Source organism: Anomalospiza imberbis, chromosome 12, assembly GCF_031753505.1.
Source record: "Anomalospiza imberbis isolate Cuckoo-Finch-1a 21T00152 chromosome 12, ASM3175350v1, whole genome shotgun sequence".
NCBI lineage: Eukaryota > Metazoa > Chordata > Aves > Passeriformes > Viduidae > Anomalospiza > Anomalospiza imberbis.
This window is the reverse complement of record NC_089692.1, coordinates 16,284,852-16,305,130: the sequence shown is the minus strand read 5'-3', so window position 1 is coordinate 16,305,130 and position 20,279 is coordinate 16,284,852. Positions and strand designations below refer to the sequence as shown.

The 20,279-nt window shown below is 39.9% G+C and overlaps 1 protein-coding gene across 1 annotated transcript in view; it reads right to left on the bottom strand.

Annotated features, from left to right (window-relative positions):
* CDYL2 (chromodomain Y like 2) overlaps positions 1 to 20,279 on the bottom strand; it is a 60,465-nt gene that overhangs the window by 28,863 nt on the left and 11,323 nt on the right. The window lies entirely within an intron of this gene.

The following is a 20,279-nucleotide window of genomic DNA, read 5'->3' as shown; positions in this document are numbered from 1 at the left end:
TTTCTACACCAAGGGCTAATGGACTGTATTGGGACTGCGCCCTGAATGTGAATTAACATCATTATACTGTGGAACCTGGATGCTGGTCAAGCCTCAAGTAGAGGGAGAATGCAGAGGAAAATCCAAATACACCACACCAGTGGCAGCAAGTTGGGATTAAGCTGTATCAAGTAAAATTCAGATCAAGTCGTTAGGAAAAATGCTGTAATGGCAGTAGGAATTAAGTATTAGAATAATACTTGGTAATGTGGGGAAGATATGGACAGTTTTTAGAACAAGAAGTTTTTGTTACATACATCTGCCATGAAAAGTCAATTCTGGAAGATCAGTTATGATAAGGAAAATTTCAAAGACTCTCCCAGGTTTTATTTTTTCATTGTTTAATTTTTAAATTTTGTTTTTAATATGTGTTTTATGAAGGATAAAGACGCCACTAATGAGAAAAAATCATTAGCATTAACCCAAAGAAGTATTGTTAATTTAAAATAATAAATAAGTGGACAGATCATGTATCAGCTTTCACTGCTCCTTAACGAAAAATCATCTCATGTGAAGAACAACAGTGGAATCTGTAAGGAGAATTTAACCTTGAAGAAGGGCAATCACAGCAGTGTAAGTAATTGTTCGTTTTAGGTCCCTTGTTAGAGCAAACCAATGGATTAATTCTGCCTGTTCACTGGCTGAAACTGTACATTCATAGAAATCTTGGTGGGTTCCCCAAAGGAGTCTAAATGTAATTAGCAACTAAACATTATACTTCTATCTCAGTTCATTTACATGGGAACTGTGCTAAGATATCTGTCTCTGAGTCATAGTGGACACCTTCCTCCATCTCCAGGGCTCCCACGGCAGCATCTCAAACAGCTCCTTCCTGTGCTCTAGCTTATCAAATATCTACACAGAACCACCTCAGAAGCAAAGCAAGGCATCCTCTTTACTCTGAATTTAGCACAGTCCCCTTCAGAATTGCTCAGAGAGGCAAAACAATTAACTGAAGCTCAGCCTGGGCAAGTCTGAGATCATTTGTCTGAAAAGAGGGAAAAGGCTTCACAAAATGAATGAACTAGCATTTTTTTTCCTTATGTGGGATGTGTGGCTTTCAATTGTCAAACTAATAGTAGACTTACTATGATCTTGTTGACTTTATAGAGAGCAGCTGTCCAAATTATCCTTGGCTTTAAAATACTTTCATCTTCCTATCAGGGACTAGCCAGAAAAGCTGTACATTGAACCACGGAACTCTGTGTGGGTTGCCTGTGGATTTGTTACCTTAATTACTGCAGCTTGCTATACCAAGGAGCAAAACACATACATGTATGTCCTGGGGAAAAAATTAAATTGCTGCTAAACTCGGTAGACCACAGCTATCAGAACAGGAGAGTCTGGGTTACTGCTTTCTGTCTGTAGCAGATAAAAACACATGCATTCCCCTCCCTTTTAATTCAGGACTCTGGACTTGGAACACAAACTCTGTGTCAGTTTGGTGCTACTTGGGAGTTACTTGTCTTTGTTTTGAGGGATTGCACCAGCTTTGTTCCCCAACTTGCTCACTGAAGGAAGAACCTCAGGAAGGATGGACAAATACCTTTTATGGGATCACATACCAAAACCATCTTTCCACCCTCTCACCTTTTTTCACTTGTGCACATATCTTTAACTACTCAGACTTCTTATTTTCACATTGTTGCTCTATGTGAAGAGGTTTTATGGAGGGTGTTGTTTAATATGGAACACACTCAAGTATTTTGGTGATGAGGCATCCTGAATTTCAATTAGGAGGATAAAAGGAGAAAATATGAGTAGTCTTTGTTCCTGGAAAATAAAATAATGGCAATGGAGGATGTGATTAACCACTTAAACACATCATGAAGGGAGAATAATAGTATTCATGAAATTTGGTCAAATTTAATAGTTTCTGGAAATAAGTTCAGAAAGCAAATATATTTGGGTAAGACTGACCATATCATTAAAACACTTCCAGAACAAAACTATCAATGCTCAAATTTAACTAACTAAAATAAAGCCTAAACAAACTGAAGTCAAAATGTTTTGTTTCTGGTCAACCCTCTTCTCAGTTTATTGTTTTTTTGGGGAGAAAATGAAAAAAAAAAAAAGTGGTTTAATCCAAAATTAGCTTGTTTTCCTTGATTTTTTTTAGTTCAGCCATAATGCCCACTGGCTTGACTAATGATGCATAAAATGTCTGAGTAGATATTTCCCTGTCCTCATTACTGCCTCACTGTTCACTGAATGCATCTGAGGGTAGCATTGAATATACCTGACCTCTCAACATGGTCCCTTTTCTATCACAGGGCTTTAAGTTCTTCAGTAATATTTATCCCCTTTAGGTGCCACTGGGAAGTGCTTCAGTGGAGGCATAAATATCAGGGTTTTAGCCACACCTGCTACTGTCTGTCTCATCTTACTTCTATCCACAGTCCACAGTAAAAACAAACATTACTGCTTTGTTTTTTTAATGATGTGTATTTGTTTTAAGTGGTACTATGTGAAATAATAATCTTTCTGTATTTACTTAAGGTTGCACAAATCATATCAGTCTTCTTAATGAGAAATAATTCTGTGACAGCTAGTGATTAATATAAATACTAATTTAAATCCTCCCCTAGAATAAGCAATACATGTTTCTGGGAATATGCAGCAAATATCTAGGGCTTCAGTGTCTGATTTTCCATTTCCCCCCTCAGTTCCATCTTTAATCAGAACCCAGTAAAATGTTCCTGAAAGTGACCCTGGTAGTTACAGTTGCCAAATCCATGATTTCACTATATTTGCTTTGGAAAACTAAGGAGTTAAATTTAATAAAAGTGCAATGACTACAAACAAACCTTGTAGAGGTGTCACAGATAAAAGATTGCTAGAAATGTCATGTACCATCACTTCCCTGGAGTCTCTCTCTCTCCCTGCCCCCGCTGGCTAATTCTGGATGAACTGAGGTTCTGATATGTTACCATAAAAATACTTTTAAAGAGAACAAATAGAATAAGAACATGGCATCTGTGCAAATGCATTTGCAACACACTTTCTAGCTTCCAAGTAGCCTTAAACCTAGCTCTATACACAGCTGCACAAACTAGGATGAAAGTCATAAACAAAAAGCCTTTAAAAATATATCTGCATTCTATACTTCATGTGAAATAAAATAATACGTTAGTGGATTAAAGTCCAAATATCTAGAGCTTCATAAACTTAAGTGTTTTGCTTATATATGCAGAGTGCAACAACCCCGCCACCCTTCCTTCACAGAAAATTATGGGTCAAAATCATTTAGCCACTCAATGTTATTGTTTGCTTATCAAAAAAATTAAATCTAGACTAAGTTAAAAAAGGATAATTCCTATGGAATTATTTCTACAGCTGTAACTATAAAGTCAAAGCACAGCATACTCATCTCAGTTCTCAGCTCTGAAGAGCATAAATAAAAATCCTTGTGCTCCCAGAAAACACCTTCTGGGAGATCAGTAAACTTCTAGAAGCATTTGGAAGTTTGCATATCTACTTAGTGATTTCCAAAATAAATACATGTCATCTCCTCTTCGTGCCATGCACAACCATGTAAGCAATTTAAACTGTAATCAGTGGTGTTCAGATGGTCTCTGTTAGTGAACTCTTCAGAGCATCAGAGCAACTGCATGACAGACACTAGAAAAACTGCCTTTCATTACTATGATTACAGGACTTGTACTGGTTTATGTGGGTTTTTTTTCATTGGAGGTCTTTGTCCCATGTTGTGCCTGAGGGTGTTGGAAGGGTATTTGAAGAAAATGCCAAGGAAGGAAAGGCAGTAAGATTTCTGAGAGAGATAAAGGCCATCTGATTCAACATGTTTGTCTTTTAAAAATTCAGTATTGCCTTATCTTCCCCCTTTCTGTTACCTTTGCTTTAGGAAATACTGTATCTCATTAGCAGTAAATCTTTTGCCTTCTTGTCTTTGTAGCTTATTTTTGTTTTTCTTGTCTTTGTATTTGATTTCACAAAATCTGGTAATTGGAGCATTTGTTCCAGATGTACAAAAAATATGGCAACATATCTTCTGATGCAGCCAGTATTCATGTTAGAAAAATAACAGTGCTGGGACTCTCTTCAGAATCTGACCCACGGAGTAGGTCCAGCTATGAAACCCCCTCAGTACTAAATTTGTGTTGTTACCTGGAAGGTCAAAATGAAAGCAAAAGGGCTAGATAGCCTTAAAAACAAAAGGGAAGCCATTCCTCATCGGAATTACTCTTAGGCAAAACATCAAATGACATCTTCCCAGGAAAACCAGTGAACACCCTATTAATCTCAAAAGACACTGCTTTGCTTTTTATTCTGTTCCTGTTGTTGTTTTTTTCTTTTTAATCATATGGGGGTTTTATTTTTGGTTTTCCAATTTTCTTAGAATCAGAAGAGATCTTAAACTTAGTAGGGAACTCCTGGAACCTCTGCACTGTCACTGGGAAAAGCCTATCAGCCCAGTAGAGAAACCACTGGCATGGAAACCACGGCATTGGGTATATGTGTCCTTCAACACACACAAGGGAAGACTCAAAACAGAATAAATAAATGCTGTAAGATCTCCTGCTGCTCCCTGTCCTGCACCTTTTTTTTTACCTCCTGAGAGACAGTAACACTGCAGAGGTGTCATGCTCCGAGATTCCATGGTTGGGGTTTAGATGGAAAACCAGAAGTACAATGCCATCAGTTGTATTTACAGCAGTGGTGCAGCCCTTAGAAGTTACTGTTCAATGTGGTGTTTTCACATTTCTTTTTTCTGGACCCAACACTTTGCTGCAGAAATACACTTTGTTAGTTACCTTCCCTCAGCAACATTTGTGTAAAGGGCCTTCTGGCAGAGGGAGTTTCCCTTCATTACCAGCAGAGATCCAGTGAAGCCCAGGCTGAGGGCCTGAACCAACCACAGCTTCCATGAACACTTATATCTTCAGTGACCTTATACCAGCTTTCTGGGAAGTCCTACCTTTCTGTGAAATTCAGTCTCATTGAAACTGAATTTCTGCTCTGGTCTCCACTGCTCTTTTCTGACTCTCTTCAAACCTGTCCTAGTGCTGCATCTCCACTCCCACACTGGGTCCCTGGTTCCCCTTTGGTCCCATCTGTCCCTGCTGCTCACTCTACCAACAGAACCCATTTTCATAACCCTGTCCTCTCTTGTTTTATTTCCAAAAGATTTTTCCTGGTCAGAACTTAAGAGCGCTCAAATCTCTCAGTCAGTTAAAGCCATTTCCCTCTCCCACTATAAATTTAAAGATGTAAGCTACATCACTTCCTTTTCTTAGGATATTGAAGTGTATGTGTATAAGCTATACCTGTGGGGGAAGTGCCACAAGTGGGTTTTGGAGCAAACAGGAGTAAGAATATACACAAGAGCCTCGCACTGAAGGGCAGGTGTTTTTGTACAAACTGATACTGTTTTTGCACAAGGAAACTTGACAGATGACATAGGGATCCGAAAGAGACTTTTTGGTCACCTGGTGTAGTCCCTGTCATTGTAGGCAATTGCATCATACAAATCCTTTCATATTGGACATGTTTGTGACACAGAATATATTTCTGTCCAGGCTCATAGGTTGCCCAGCAAACAGCTGTTCCTTCCTAAATGCATTCATTCTGTAAAAAATGTTTTAGGCTTTCATTTGGAAAGCAAACGTGTTTTCAAAGTTGCAAAAGAAGTGCATGAAAAAATCAAGATCCTTTATAGCAGCAGGTTAAGGTAATCTTGAGAATGTTCTTTATATAGAGGAAGAACAGGATTTTTTCCTTTGCAATCCAAGAGTGCATCCACGTCATCAAAAACTGTCATGCAATATGGGGGAGACCTCTTTGGATCTGTTCCTCCATAAATGGTTTAAATCCTTTTGACTTACAGACATTAATCATCACATATAACATATGTGGAAATAAAAAAAACATGGGGGTTTCCATTTCTTTTAAAGCACAGTGACACATTTTATTTATCAAATTTCTGTTTTCTTTTATACAATAAATCAGTTTGTTATTGAATTTCAGTGGTAATTGTTGAAAAGAAAGCAAAAAGCAGGACATTCCAAATTCTTGGTGTTCTTTATGCTCAAAAGTGGTCAATTCTGAACACACCCACAACAAACTTGCTGGCACAACTCATTCCTGCCAAATTCAACGGGATTCTCTGGATTTCTACTATCTGAGAGTGTGTGTGTGGGAAATGTGTGTGTTTATCAGAAAGAAGGGTTCAGCACAACCTAGTATGGTTCTGATTCTGCCTATGCTTCCTTTACAGTACTACAAGTCAGCACAGCTACTCCCTATTTACTTACATGCAAGTAAAACCTAAGTAGGAATCCCTGGGATTTCAACCATGAAGATTTTATTTTTTTATTTTAAAACAACTTTATGGGAATAGGAGCACAACTTGAAGAGACTTTTAAGCAAACCAGTGTTTATGTGAACAGATCACTGTTCTCTCAGTAGAACTGCTTGGAATTTGTTAAAAATACTCATGTTTCCAAACAGATTTTGAAATGTGTTAAGTAATACTTAAAAAATAAAAGAATGACTATCACTAAAGATGCTCTTCAACATTAAAGCAATTCCAGAAATGCAGGAAGCTGTTATTAATTTACATGAAAATTTTACCTGAAATCATGAAAAAACATTAATGCTGTTTTCTTTTATATTCATTGGCAGTTCTTTCTTCTCTACCTTGTTCAGTTATGGCTTTTATGGTGTTTTTTTTTTTTTGTACAGTTTACACAGTATTTTTCTTCACCATATGGGCTTCATTCAGATTCAACTCAAGGCCAGGACTTCAGTTCAACACTTTTACATCCATCCCAAAGCTCAGTCAGAAGTGAAGATTCCACATTAAAGAAACACAAAGGTTTAGCTATAATACAGCATAAACAAATATTTGAACTATTTACTGTACTACCACTCAGTGAGTCATTGCTTTCCAAATGCTACTGGTACGACTGTCATAAAACAAACCACATGTTCTTGTGGGGTAGGTAGAAAAATATTTTCTTAGCCCTTTTACAGCAAAGTGGTAAACTTGAGCACAGAGATGCGAAACTCTGGTTTTGGGGAGCCCTGCATCACTAGATGTGTCTATAGGTGCTGAGGATTTGGGATTTCAGATGTTCAAAGAGGCTTTACCAACTGAACAGGGAGGCTCTGCATAGGTGACATGGCAAAGAGGAGATGAGGGACAAGAGGGGGACAAGGGGACACTGGTCAGTCCAAGTGGCCATTGTATTAAAGGGCTCCAAGTGGATTTTACAGGGATATCTAAGGCAGGATAATGCAATAGTTTTGCAGAGATTTTCAAGGATTGAAATGACAGCTTGGTAAAAATGAAGGCTCTGGGCTGGAAAACAAGACAAACGGACAATGAGATGTAGTTACTCTACAGCTAGGATAAGAAACAGTGGTTTTTGTGTAAAGAATCTCCAGTGGCAGTGTGCATTTTGTAGCTCTTGCACACAGGGAGGTATAACTATTTTTTAAATGATTGTCATGGCTTAGAATTTATATTCTCCAATTTAGTACTCCCACTAAAACCACCCTCTGCTCTCCATCCCCCTCCCAACTGGAGACACAAAAGGTAAAGACCATGGGTTGAGATATGAACAATTTACTGGAAACAGCGATGAGATAAAAATTACCAGTAACAGCAACAAGAGGTATAAGAAATAAATAATTCACACAGAAAAACTCCTTGTAAGTAAACAATACCAGACAGCTCCCTCTTCCACATTTTCTTGACCCCACTCCCTGGAAGAGTCCCTTTCCCTGTCCCCAGCAATTATGTGAGGTGGTATAGAACAACATCAGGGTCCTGGCCATGCTCCTCCTGGCTACCACAAAAACATAACCCTGTCCTGGCCAGAACCAGGAAAACATATCTGACAAAGAAGCAAGTCAAAAATAATCCACAGCTGATGGATCTGAATGTGAAGGAGGACACTAATCTCTGCCCATCACTGACACAGAAGGGAGAAGAAAATGCTTGACAATGTTAAAAAAAACTTGTCTATGTTTTATGAATGACTGGACAGGGATAAGGTGAGATGATAAGGATAAATCATATATCCACTTCCTACTTTGTATCCAGACTAGAATAAGGGGCTGCTGGTTTGGAACATCCATATAGCAAAAGCAGTAGCAGTCAAATATGTGAATAATACCATACAGGGATAGGTTTTAAAGGGAAAGGGCTAAAAATAGATGACTTTGTACAATACAGAAGGCCGAGGGGTGATCCTTTGAGTGAAAAGCTGAAGTAGCAGTTTGTAAAGTAGTGGGATAATAAGGGAAGAAAACTCATGAAACACAAAGGTTTCTTTCAGAATTCAGTAGAATTCTTCATTTTTGTGGTTACACAAATGAAGTTAATGTGGTGGCAGAATACAGGAAAGAGCCAAAAAGAAAGGTAGAGCAGAAAAAGGAATAAAGAAACATGCTTTAGGCAACTATAATGGCGTGACAGGAGCACAGAATATTACAACTAAGTATCCAGGATACCAGAGCAACATCACAGAAAAATGGCACAGAAAATTTCAAAAATTATCTGTGAAGAAGTAATTGTCAAAAAGGAAGAATAATACATCATTATCCCCATAGAAATAGTATTCAGATGAGCAGGGTCAGTAGGCCGAGTTTTGGCCTCAATTTATGGCATTGGTTTTCACTGCAGATTTAATCTGCATTTGAGATTTGAATTCTGCCCAGTGTAAAATCAACTTCCCACTGGTGCTTGGAAGGAACAAACTATCTTATGGATAGCAGCAAAGGCAGTTATGAAAGCTGTCAATATTCATCAGGCAGATGAATCTTAAATCATCTGAGAATGCAGCTAATGAGAAATCTGCATTTAAAATACGGGGACAGTGCTCTAAACACAGAGACACAGGGTGTGAAAACATATCCACTGATTTAACAAAGTGTGCTTTGGAGCAGTCAGCTGGGCTCTGAGGAGGCTGTTTGCTTCCAGGGTGGGTGAAAGGCACTGACACATCTGGGCTTGTCCCAGTGTCTGCAGTGAGTCAGGCTGACCACACCACACTGCATGGCACGCTCTGGCCACACGCTGCCCTGAAACTCCTCTGGCAATGCAGAGTCCCCAGGAGCTGTCATCACAGCCACTGATGGTGCTGCCCAGGAGACAACCACAGGTTACTCCCTTGCTGTTCTCAGGCCCTACATCTCTTGAAAACTGCCTTTGGCAACAGATGGACGCCATTCCTTGATGTCAGTGAGTCCTCTGTCAGCCCTGGTAATTCACTCAAGCCAAGGACTTGTTTACTGATGAGTCCTGAGCTCTTCCAGGTCATCATGATTCCTGATGATAAGGTTTCAGCCTAGTTGGCAATACTTCCAACCAGGCAGTACTTCCAGTCATAGGGGTTGCTCAGGATTGGAATCCATTATTCCTTCCAGGGAGGTCTTAAGGAACAACACTGGGGTTTCTCAGGTGGCGAGGTACAGGTCCTTCCATCCTGCTCCAAATGCCTGCCAGATCACTCCAAGGGCTCCTGTGAAGGCATGTGCACATCTCCGTGCTGCAGCTACCTTTTGTTTCTGTTCAGAGACGGTGCAGACCCATCAAGTGTCAGGGTGAGACAGGAACTCTGATGAAGCTGAGGAACCATTAGAAATGTCTATGCTCGAAGCAGTATTGAATATGTAAGTAGTGAATATATTACTGAGGAAATTTTCCATGTATTTGTTAGTCAGATTCCTAACTTGGCGGCTGTGTGAATATCTCAGCTGCTCCTGGATGCATTTGCAGCAATGTGGCAAAGGGCTTTGTTCCATGTCCCTTCGTAGAATAGGGCAATTACAGAATTATATTTTTATAAATGTAGGTTTTTCTGAGATTGATTCCCTACATTTGTCTCACTGGGACTGGGTTAGTGTATATTCTTTCTGTGGCACTATGCCAGTCACAAACTGGAGCTGGGGAAGGCTGCAGCTGTCTGCTTGTTATTAATTGAGGGTTAGTGCAGAGACCAATGCACATTGGTGCTCCAACACCCAAACTGTTTTCCAGATACTTCATGAATGGACACTTAAATTCCCACTTTAGTATAACAAACCTCTGAGTCACTTTTAATACTAAGATCCCACTTGCAAATGGTTTATGAGCTTACAAAAGGAACTTTTAACTTCTAGGACTCTTACAAATTGGACAGTTAATTAATTTGATTCTAATGAGTCAGTAATAATCTTCTGCTGTCCTCACTGTCATGCCTAGCACAAACCATACATGTGGTCAAATACTGGGACAGATGTCCCTAGAGGCTGTGGAATATCCACTGGAATATCCACTCTTAGAGATATTCAGAACTTGACTGAGCGGGACCCTGGGCAAATTAATTAAGTTGGTGCTGCCTTAAGCAAGGGGTTGCATCAGATGATCTCCAGAAGTCCCTTCCAACCTGCATTATTATATGATTCTGTAATACATTTTGCCTAAAATATTTACTAATTCTTTATTCATTCTTTTTCACTTAGAAAAGCATCTCCATTTGGAAAACCAAGTTCTGTGCAATCTATGGAAGTGTGTGTGTGTGTGTGAATTGACTCAATTAATCTGAGTTTAGATTCACCAGGCAGCTGGAAGTGAGCTTTCCACAAGAAGCTTTGAGCTTCCAACTTTCTTTGACCTGGTACCATTAGGGTTTGTTCGCCTTCAGTCATACAGCAAAAGCCATCCACTCTTTGAGCTGTACAAAAAGATGGGTTTGAAGACCTAGGTCAGCTGCTTATGAGGTTGAAAAGATTTTCTTAGTCATTAAATTGATGTTTTTTAATAGTGAGATACATTGTGAAGTCATTCCTCAGTGTCTTTTCAGTGTTTAAATGAACATTCAGTATTCATGGTATAAGCAGAAGAAGGAATGTGCTAAGCTGGGGTGTGAACATACAACATGCTCCATGGCAACAGCTGTATATTTGCTTTTTGTTCATTATGATGGAATTAAAGGCAGGGATAAGAGGAATAAGTTGCCAAACCTTTACCACAAAGCTAAGAGGAAAGATGTGAATCAAAATATACTCGTGTTTCCTGTACCTGTCCTGGAGGTTTGTGCTGAAGTAGTAATAGAGTGTTCTGCAGGATAGGATGCTTACATGGGGCTTCAAGGTCAGAGTTTGTGTTTCTACTCCCTGTCACCATCTCAACTGTTCTCTTTGTTTTTATGTGCCTCATATTCAAAAAGAACACCCACTCTGTGAAGTAATTTCAGACCTGGTGTGGAAAACGGGAAAGGTGCATTGAAATAATTAGTATGCAGAGCAGTGTACAAAATGAAAATTTTGGTGAAGCACATCTGTTTTGAAGCGTAGTGAAAAAAAAACAAAAAGGGAAAAAATCCCAAGATTAACTTGTGCTGTGTATGTGCATTTTGTATTGGTACTTGCTGCTTGCACCTCACAGTTTGGGAGCAGAATATGCAATATAATGGCCTGATAAGACCAAAAGGTTCCTGGCATGCTTGGGAAGGGTAAGAAACTCGCAAGATGAATACGTGGGAAAAAGACTACATCTGGATTATATGGGTCTGGAATAACATATGGAATTTCTGATCACACTTCAGCCGTTGTTTCTCTCCAAAAAGCAGTTGTGTACAAAGGCATACATAGAAAGAATATCACAGAAATAAACAGTAACACCCACAATGGAGAGGTGCTATATTCTTAGTACCTTAGCAGAAATACTGATAAATACTGGGAAAAGTTTGCCTTTCATAATGCTTATAATGTATTGTATGTGCTTATATGCTGTAGTCCAATGAAGGAACATAAACTTCACCCTTCTGGAATATTTTTAGGGCTAATAACTAATGTAAGGTATCCAGAATAAGTAATCTTGCCTTCTAGATAATGAGAAAGTATTTCGTGTTTTGAAGATTTCTAGATGATGTGCACATGTTCACTTTTTAAATTTTAATTCCAAGGAAACAAGAAACTTTTGTGGTCATGCAAGAAGGACGTAAACAAACCAAGTTTGTTTTTGGATAATCAGAAGATTTCCCTAGAGAGTATATATTTCCCCAATTACCACTCTGAAATGTTATTTTCATAGTTACAAAGCACCATGTAAACCTATCCTACTACATGGATACTAATGCTCATTACTGTTATTTAGCAGCATTACAGGTGGAGCTTAGAGCAGTGAGCGCTTTCCTTTAATACGTAGCGTGCTGTAACGTTTGACTGGTTCTTGAAATGAAATGGTCAGAATATGTTAATCACAAAATCTTGTACAGAGTGTCTGTCAGAAAAGTGCTAATGATTGCCTAGTGTGCCCCAAAGACAGAGATGTTAGTTTTGCTCTGCAAAAATTTGGTGTCATTCTGGAAAAGACCTTGCCCTTGGCTGCTGAATGTCACATGGACTGTGCAGTGCAGGCAAAGGCAGCACCGTATGCTCCAGGATCTTTACAGTTCTTGCCTTGCTGATTCCATTAATGCAACAATCATAAATAGTTAGTGCAGGTTTTAAAAGAAAAGTTTGCACCTGTGAATTACTTCTAGAGGGAATCACAGATATTTTATGACACGTGTTAAGGATAAATACTGGTTTAATGACACTGGGGAAAAATGGATGGAATAGTTTCCAGTTTCTTTCTAAATGGCTGGAAAGAGTCTTCCGAAGGTAACAGTAAGAAAAAAGTGTCTGAATCACCTGTACATCTCCTACACTTTGCTGGAAATGTTCCTTACTCAGATGAGCACTGTGAGGTGTTTAGTAAATTCCTCTGATGGCCACAGAATATCAAATTTTTATTCAAGATAATCTGAATATCTGAAATCTTTCTACTTTCAGTTGTTTGGTAATGTACTTTCTCATTTTTTAAACCCTTCACAATACTATATATGTCAAAATGGACAGTCCTGTCCAAGTTAATCAATAAGCCACTTCAAGTTTTTTGTAAGGGTCAGAAGCGCAATTTATCTTCAATAAAAAGATCTATCTGGCCTCAAATTTTTTAAAATTGTCTTAAAAAATATAGGATTAAAAAGTCAGATCTTTAAGGAACAATGATATTTTTCAGGCTCTCTTTACCCCAGAATCTGCATTTTATGATTTTAGTTTGTCTCAGTTTCAAAAGAAATTTCAGGAGAAAGTGCCCTGGAATGAGCATTTCCTCTAAGGAGAAAAGGGCTTCAATAGCTCCCTTTCCTTCTGTCAATGAGAGAAATGGATACCAGGGGGTGAAAGCGAAAAAATCAGGTTTGTAAAAAAAAAAAAATAAAAAAAAATTGAATAAATATTGAATTGTGGAACCTTACCCCCCAGAAACCCAACCACGGCCTCTCTCGGCCGCAGGCACTTTCCCCTTGGCTGCAGTTCCGGGCACAGCCAGCAGGGGCGGTGCTGGCTCCCGGCCGGGCAGGGGCTGCGATGATTCCCCCGCGGCTGCAGGGGGCGCTGTGGCAGGAGGCCGGCTGCCTTTCTCTGCACCGTAATGGCGTGGGATGGAGAAGGGCCTTCCTTAACAAACCCACCGGGGCAGCCGAGCCCGGTGCCCCCTCTGCACAGCGAAAGGAGCTGTAGCAGGAAACCTCAGGAGCAGCAAGCCCGAACGGCAGGGCAGGCTCAACCTGGGGCAGCAAGCAAGAGGCAGCAGAAGCCCTGCAGCTGTAGGTGGACCATGGCACCTCCCAGACAGCTCCAGTGTAGCATAGACCCGGAGCAGCTGTGGAGGCATGGTGGGGACTGGGCAGCAGCAGCCTGGCTCCCAAACACGGCTGAGACAGAGACTTGCTGGGATTCCTCACCGGCGCTGGCTGCCCCTGGGTCCGGGCTGTGAGGAATGTGGGGACAGCGCTCAGCGGGAAACGAGGGTGTTCCCTGTGCTGGCGGGCACGCACTGGCACTGGGCTTCCCAACAGAAGAGCAGCAAAAGAAGCCAAGCTGGCAAGTCACAGTGCCGAAGCAAAAAAAAAAAAAGCCAAACCAAAAAGAAGCAAGCAAAACCCACAGAAACAGCAGGATCCCTGGTCAGAGATACCGGCTGCGTATATCCCAATGAACAGAACGTGCTGAATTGCAAGGGCTGCCTCCCATCCCATCTCCATCTCCCTCTGGAAACCACATTTTGGCTCCCAAACATCGTGATCGATAGCCCCAGAGCTGGGGCAGGGACAGCTGCCACTCCGAACACAAACAGATCAAAAACCCCAAAAATTATATGGGATAATAAACCATCCCCAAGACATGGTTCTTTCTTTTTCTAGTGCCCATCTAGTCACAGACTCCAATGTCAGCAACATTAAATCTAATTATGTAAGTAATTGTGGGCATTGTTCAATGAAGGGCATCCAGTGATAATCTAAATACACTGTGTATACAGTAAAAAAAAAGTGTAATTCTAACGAATTAGAGTCTGAAATGACTTGTTATTTGAAACAGCATAAAATATCTGGAGTTTTTGCTCCATTAGAGTGATCTGCCCTTTAGTTTATTCACACACCAGAACACATTCTCCAACAGTTGGCCACCATGCCTTTCTTCAAACTATAGATTAACCACTGTTTAACATAAAAAGGTAATAATATCCTGTTCATCAAATGTTCTAGAAATAATGGTGAGGCAAACTCTGCATATTTGAGCTTGAGGTTTCTAGCATTTTAGGTGTTTAGTGTATAGTATAAAATGAAAACCACAAAACTATGAAAATAATAGTGGCCTTCTAGAATAAATGCTTTATGGTATCACAAGTTTTTTTTTTTTTTTCAATGTCACCAAAGTTTTCATTTTCTAACAAATGTTTATTCTGTGACTATAAACCTTTGGGGATATAATGTCTTGATAACACAAAAAACCCAAAGAAACACAGATTAAAACTCAAGTACAGATCTAGAACAAGTTTTGCATACCAGGGCACCAAAGAAGTCCCAGAGCCACTCTGTTAAGAGAAACCCATGTTCCTTTTCAGTATGAGGGCCCAAATTTGCTTATTTGTGTGTCATGACATTTCTTACAGGCTCACAGTTGCAGATTTGAATGCCAAAAGGGACAATTATACCCACTGAACCCATCCTGGGTTGCACAGGAATGTTCTTCATCCATGTTCTGCATGAGGTCCCAAATTCTGATTTACTTAAACCACAATATTACAAAGTCATCATGTCTTAATTCGAAGTGATTCACAGAAAGTACACCATTGCTGGTAGTGAATCAAAGTCCCAGAAAAAGAATGCTATAACCTTAATGTTAAAAAGTGTGTCTCAACTCTAATTTTGAAGGGTAAACTTCCAGCCACTGGCACTCTTTATATCTCTTAGTTAATTTAATTTTCCAAACATTAAATCCTGCTAAGTGGTTTGTAACTTACTGAACAGATGGTCTCAGTGTTTCTCTACATTTTGTAAAATTTGGGAGCTAATGTGACAGCTCTGTCTAAAATTTTGTAGCTGCTTTAGAGTCATATTCTGAAACTTCATCCTAGATGTTAGGGTTCATTACTTGTGTTTAAAGTTCAAATTCATGTTATTTTGTATATTATTGGGAGAGAGCATTTTATGAAGTGTGGGACTACAATAACTGCATTCACCAGATCAATGTAAGTAACTTCTTTCCTTAGTTTTATTGCTTAGAAAAACAATGCACCTCCTCTTAAAACGGCACAACTTTGACTAACCAAAATGGAAAAATTAAATGCAAGGAAGATGTGCTCAGTTCTATGCCCCAGTTTTATTTATGGTATAAAATAAGTTTATTACTTATTGTCTTAAATCTGTACCCATGTGCTCAGTCACATGGCCAAAGAGACATTTTCACTGTGCTATACTGGATCACTGCAAACAACTATATATTTACCCACATCTGTCTACAAACTGCTTTACATCTGCACAGATCTGTATCCTGCTGGAAACAGGAAAACAGCCTTGTTTGTTTGCAAAAAGTTCAAGTGCTAAATATGTATTTGGATTCATTTAGAGTCATAATTGTACCTAAGTGCAAAAGCTTAAAAAGAAGTCATCTATGAAAGATGCACACCTATAAAAAATTAACAATTTACCTTAGAATTTTTTTTCACTGTTTTGGTTATTAAAAATCCTATGGCATGAATGCAAAAATACCAATTAAACAAATTGAAACAGAACACTCTAGGAGTGCTTCTGAAAGTAGACACACTAAACATTAATAGAGTGTAAGGAGTTAAATAATTTGAGTTAGTGTCTCATATATTTTTACCATAGTAAAATAGATTCACATTTTTTATCCAAAGAATAACTGTATTTTGGATGTATCTGCCCAACAATAAGAAAGGGGTTGGTTTTGCTGACCTGACAGACCATTCACTAGGCACAAGTGATTCACCATCAGCTGCATTTGGGAAATGAAGACGTAACAGCATTTTGTTCTCAATCTCAAACTGACTAAATAGTTTGCTGAGCCTGTTGGGGTATGTAAAAGAGCTGCTGTCACTTTAGAGAAGACAGTGAACCAAAAATTACATGATTTTCTCAAATGAAATTCATGACTAGTGAATCAATTTCCACTGAAATAACCCAGTTCTGCATCATCAGGGAACTCCACGGGGTGAATTCAGTGAGTGTTTGCATTAGTGGCACAGGAGCACCCTGGTCCAGTGAAGCCAAGTGTGAGGGAGACAGAGGGAGTACATCAACAACACTTTCCTGTCCTTGCAGCACTTTTGTAGCCTACATGATGTTCAAAAATACACCCCGAGTTTAGTTTTGAGGCCAAGTTCTCTGTGGAGTCAGCTGTGGACAGCCTGTCTTATCCTCCAGGCTTTCCTGTGTGTGGAGGCAGCAGAGAGAGGCAGTGGGATGCCAGGCAGCTGGAGATGGGCAGGGGCATAGTAGGGCTGCCAGGGGACGTCCCAAAGACAAGGCTAGCAACATCCAGGGAAATGCCACTGGCAGCACAAAGGGAAGGGATGGGAAGAGCAGTGGAGCAGGGCTGAGTGGAGGAGTTCCTTACAGAGCCTTCAGAATAGAACAAGTGGTTTGGGGCTAGGAATGATCTTGAAATGGCTGTGTGTATTGCCCAAATTGTACATCCCTGCTGGTGAAGTGACTGCCTTATCCATATGCCACACGGGAGATTTACTGCTTGTCTGTGCTACACTCACACAAAAATGAGCAGCACAGATCTACCATAAGGAAAGATGCAGCAATCCTGCTGTTGGAAAAGGATGCCACCCTTTTCCTGGAAGACAGACACAACCTTTTGTTCCAGGAATGTTCTGGAAAATTGTGAATATTTTCACTTAAGGGCCAAACCCTCACATATCTTTTGGGTTTAGATACCTGAAAACCTTTTCAATAGCACGTTGGACATTTCCCTAATCATCTCAATCAAAAGCTGCAGATTTTTTATTAGTAGAAGTCATAACCTTACACCATGGGCAGATTCTGGTAAGTAATTCAAACAGTGTCATACTTATAGCTTTGCAAAACTGAAGCTCTCCAGTACTGTAACAACCAAGGTCAACTTAGTTGGTTGAAGTTCTGTTTTTAAATTACTTTTATAAAAATATTTAGCCCAAGGGCTTTTAATTTTCTTGGTATAGCTACCATATTTCTCAGCATTTGGTATTAACTTCACTGAAATAATTTTATAAATGCAATTTTTTAGATTGACTGTTCCAAAGTAGACTGTCCAAGGATAGATAACTTACAATACACATCCATTGATGAAATTGTACCGTAGCCAGAAAACAGCTGTGATAGTACTTTAAAAAAAATATATTAGTTCATCCCAGCTTTGCCAAAAGTGAGATAAATGCTGCTGCAATGAATTTTTCCCTTTGAAGGTCAGTGTCCATACATGGAATGAATCCTTGCCATTCATGCTTTACAAGAACAATAATAACATTTTCATGAACTGTTCAGCTGTAGTCATGTGATGAGTTTGGGTAACAAAATCCCAACTCCTTATCTTCTGTACTTCTTTCACAAAGCAAATAATTTTGTTTCTAAGTGAGTGTGGACCTCCTGGACTTCAGTGAGGACTTCCGTGAGCTGTGCCAGTGGAAACCCTTTGCAGTACAATGTCTGATCAACTTGATGATGAGAACAGCTGCTAAAGTGGGTGAGCTACTTCCACTGGGGTTGCTGATGTTGCTGAAATTGGTGCAGCGTAGAAGTGGTGCAGTTTTTCAGAGCTCTGCAGTGTACAAGGCTCAAAGGTCAGACTGACAGCGCTGCTTTGCAGGACTGAGAACTCCAAAGAAAGTTTCAGTCCAACATAGGATTTATTGAGCTCATTAAAATAACACCCAGTCCTAGATGAGCCACAGCTTTACTTACTCTCTGTTGTGGCTCCTGAAACTCAGAGTGTGATTCCCTCACACAATAGCAGTGAGAAGCCACAGATCGAAAGCAGCTGCCACCATGTTTGCAGAGGGGACGTGTTCTGAGCACTCAGCAGTTTCTGTCCCACAAGTGCTGCAGCCACCGGTTTACCCCGTTCAGAGATGTCTCTGTTTGAGTCACAGGTTCAAGTAACCTTCTCAGAAATGGAGCTACAGACTAGTCACTTCAAAAGAAAAAAAAACCTCAAAGCTTGCTGTAAACCAGCCTTGGTTCATCCTCTGCCTCCCTCAGTTAGGCTGTATGTGTGTCTGCAAAGCCGTACTGCACCACCGTATAATCAGAGGGGGAATGAAAAGGTAGGTCTTGCTATCAGTTCTTCTGTGAGATCTAAGGCTTATCACACAGCTCCTCTGCTAACCCTGAGGCTTACTTCTCAAGTACTTTCCAAATCTTGAATAAGTGATGTATCAACTACTAAATATCTGTAGGCAATCCCCAGATATCCCCTCAATGCCTGAGAAAGTGTATGTATTTACATGTACATCCAAAATATAACTTGGTGATTTCTCAGTACTAAACAACATCCTTGGTGTCTAACCCAGCTCTTGGAAAGATCAACTGCCATTACACTGCAACTTTTAAGATGCTTGTTATCGTGGGATGGCTGCCTTTTGGTGGTAACAGGAGTAATGGCAGATGGACATGAAGTAAGAAAGATGTTTGGGAAAAGTTCTGTTAAAGCTGTTCTGAGCTCCACAAAATCCTAGAATTAATAAGGGAAACTGGACATCTTAGAAAAGCGTTACATACAAGCAGAATTTATTTCAGTTAACTAAAGGAATTTTGCCTTGTGGCTTGGGGATAAAAAAACTTAAAAGAATATTGTCTTTGGTTTGTCAACAGTCCTTTGGACACATATCCTGAAATGGACTGTAGAAAATCAAGGGTTGTGAAAGCTAAGATATACCAGCAATGCAAACTGCATATCCAAAATAAAAACTGTATGTAAACTCAATCTCTTATTGATCAGTAAGCAAGACTTTTTTTTTTCCCTGTAAACTAAACAGGCTACAAGAAAAGCAGTTAATAGCAGGGGAAGAAATTGCATCATTCATGGTACAAATAGAAGGTTCAGTTCATGTTAAAAGGAGACCTGCCTTTCTTCTAAACAGAGCAGGTTGTCACTGGTGTTTGACATGAGTGGATGGAGCACAAAAACTAACAGCAGCACAATTGCAGAACAATTTGAATCACAGCCCACAGCAGCTTGTCAGTAAGTGGTCACCCTGTGCCACTGCAATACCTGATACGCTTCCGAGAGGCACTCACGAGAAATACTGAAAGTGATGTCATGTCAGAAAGCCAAAGCACAGGATGGTCAAACAATGCAGGAAAAAGATCTGTCATCCTTTGTGGTGCCCATGACAAAGCTGGGGAGGTGCTATTCAGCTGGGAGAAAGAACAGTCTTACATCAATTCTGGCAATTTTTTAATGCTTCCTGAGGCAGCAAGAGGCAGCTCATAGGAGATTATGAACTACAACTGGTGGTCCACATGTTGAGCCATGCTGCTCTTCAAAGAAAGCACATTCTCAGTGTAACAAAAGATTGATGAGAATAATAATGCAAAGCTTGGGACATATACAATGAAAAAAAAGGGGCGTCTCCCTTGGAGCTTGTAATTTTTATTATCTTGATCCCTTAGTCAGCAGGGAGAGATGACAAGGCCACTGTGGCACTCCTGCTTTAAACCATTATCTGATGCAAGTGCATGGGAAAGGCAATGGAAATCATTTGCTGCTGGTGAAAAGTCTCCTTCCAATGGCCTCCAAATGCTGAGTGAGGACAGGGGAGGAGCACAGCTCTCTGATGCTCCTGAGTTCCATCAGGCCACCCAGGCAGCCTGCTTGCTGTGTATTCTGATGGTGTATTTACACTTCAGCTTCCCTAAAAGCACTAACACATCACTATTGTGTGCAGAATG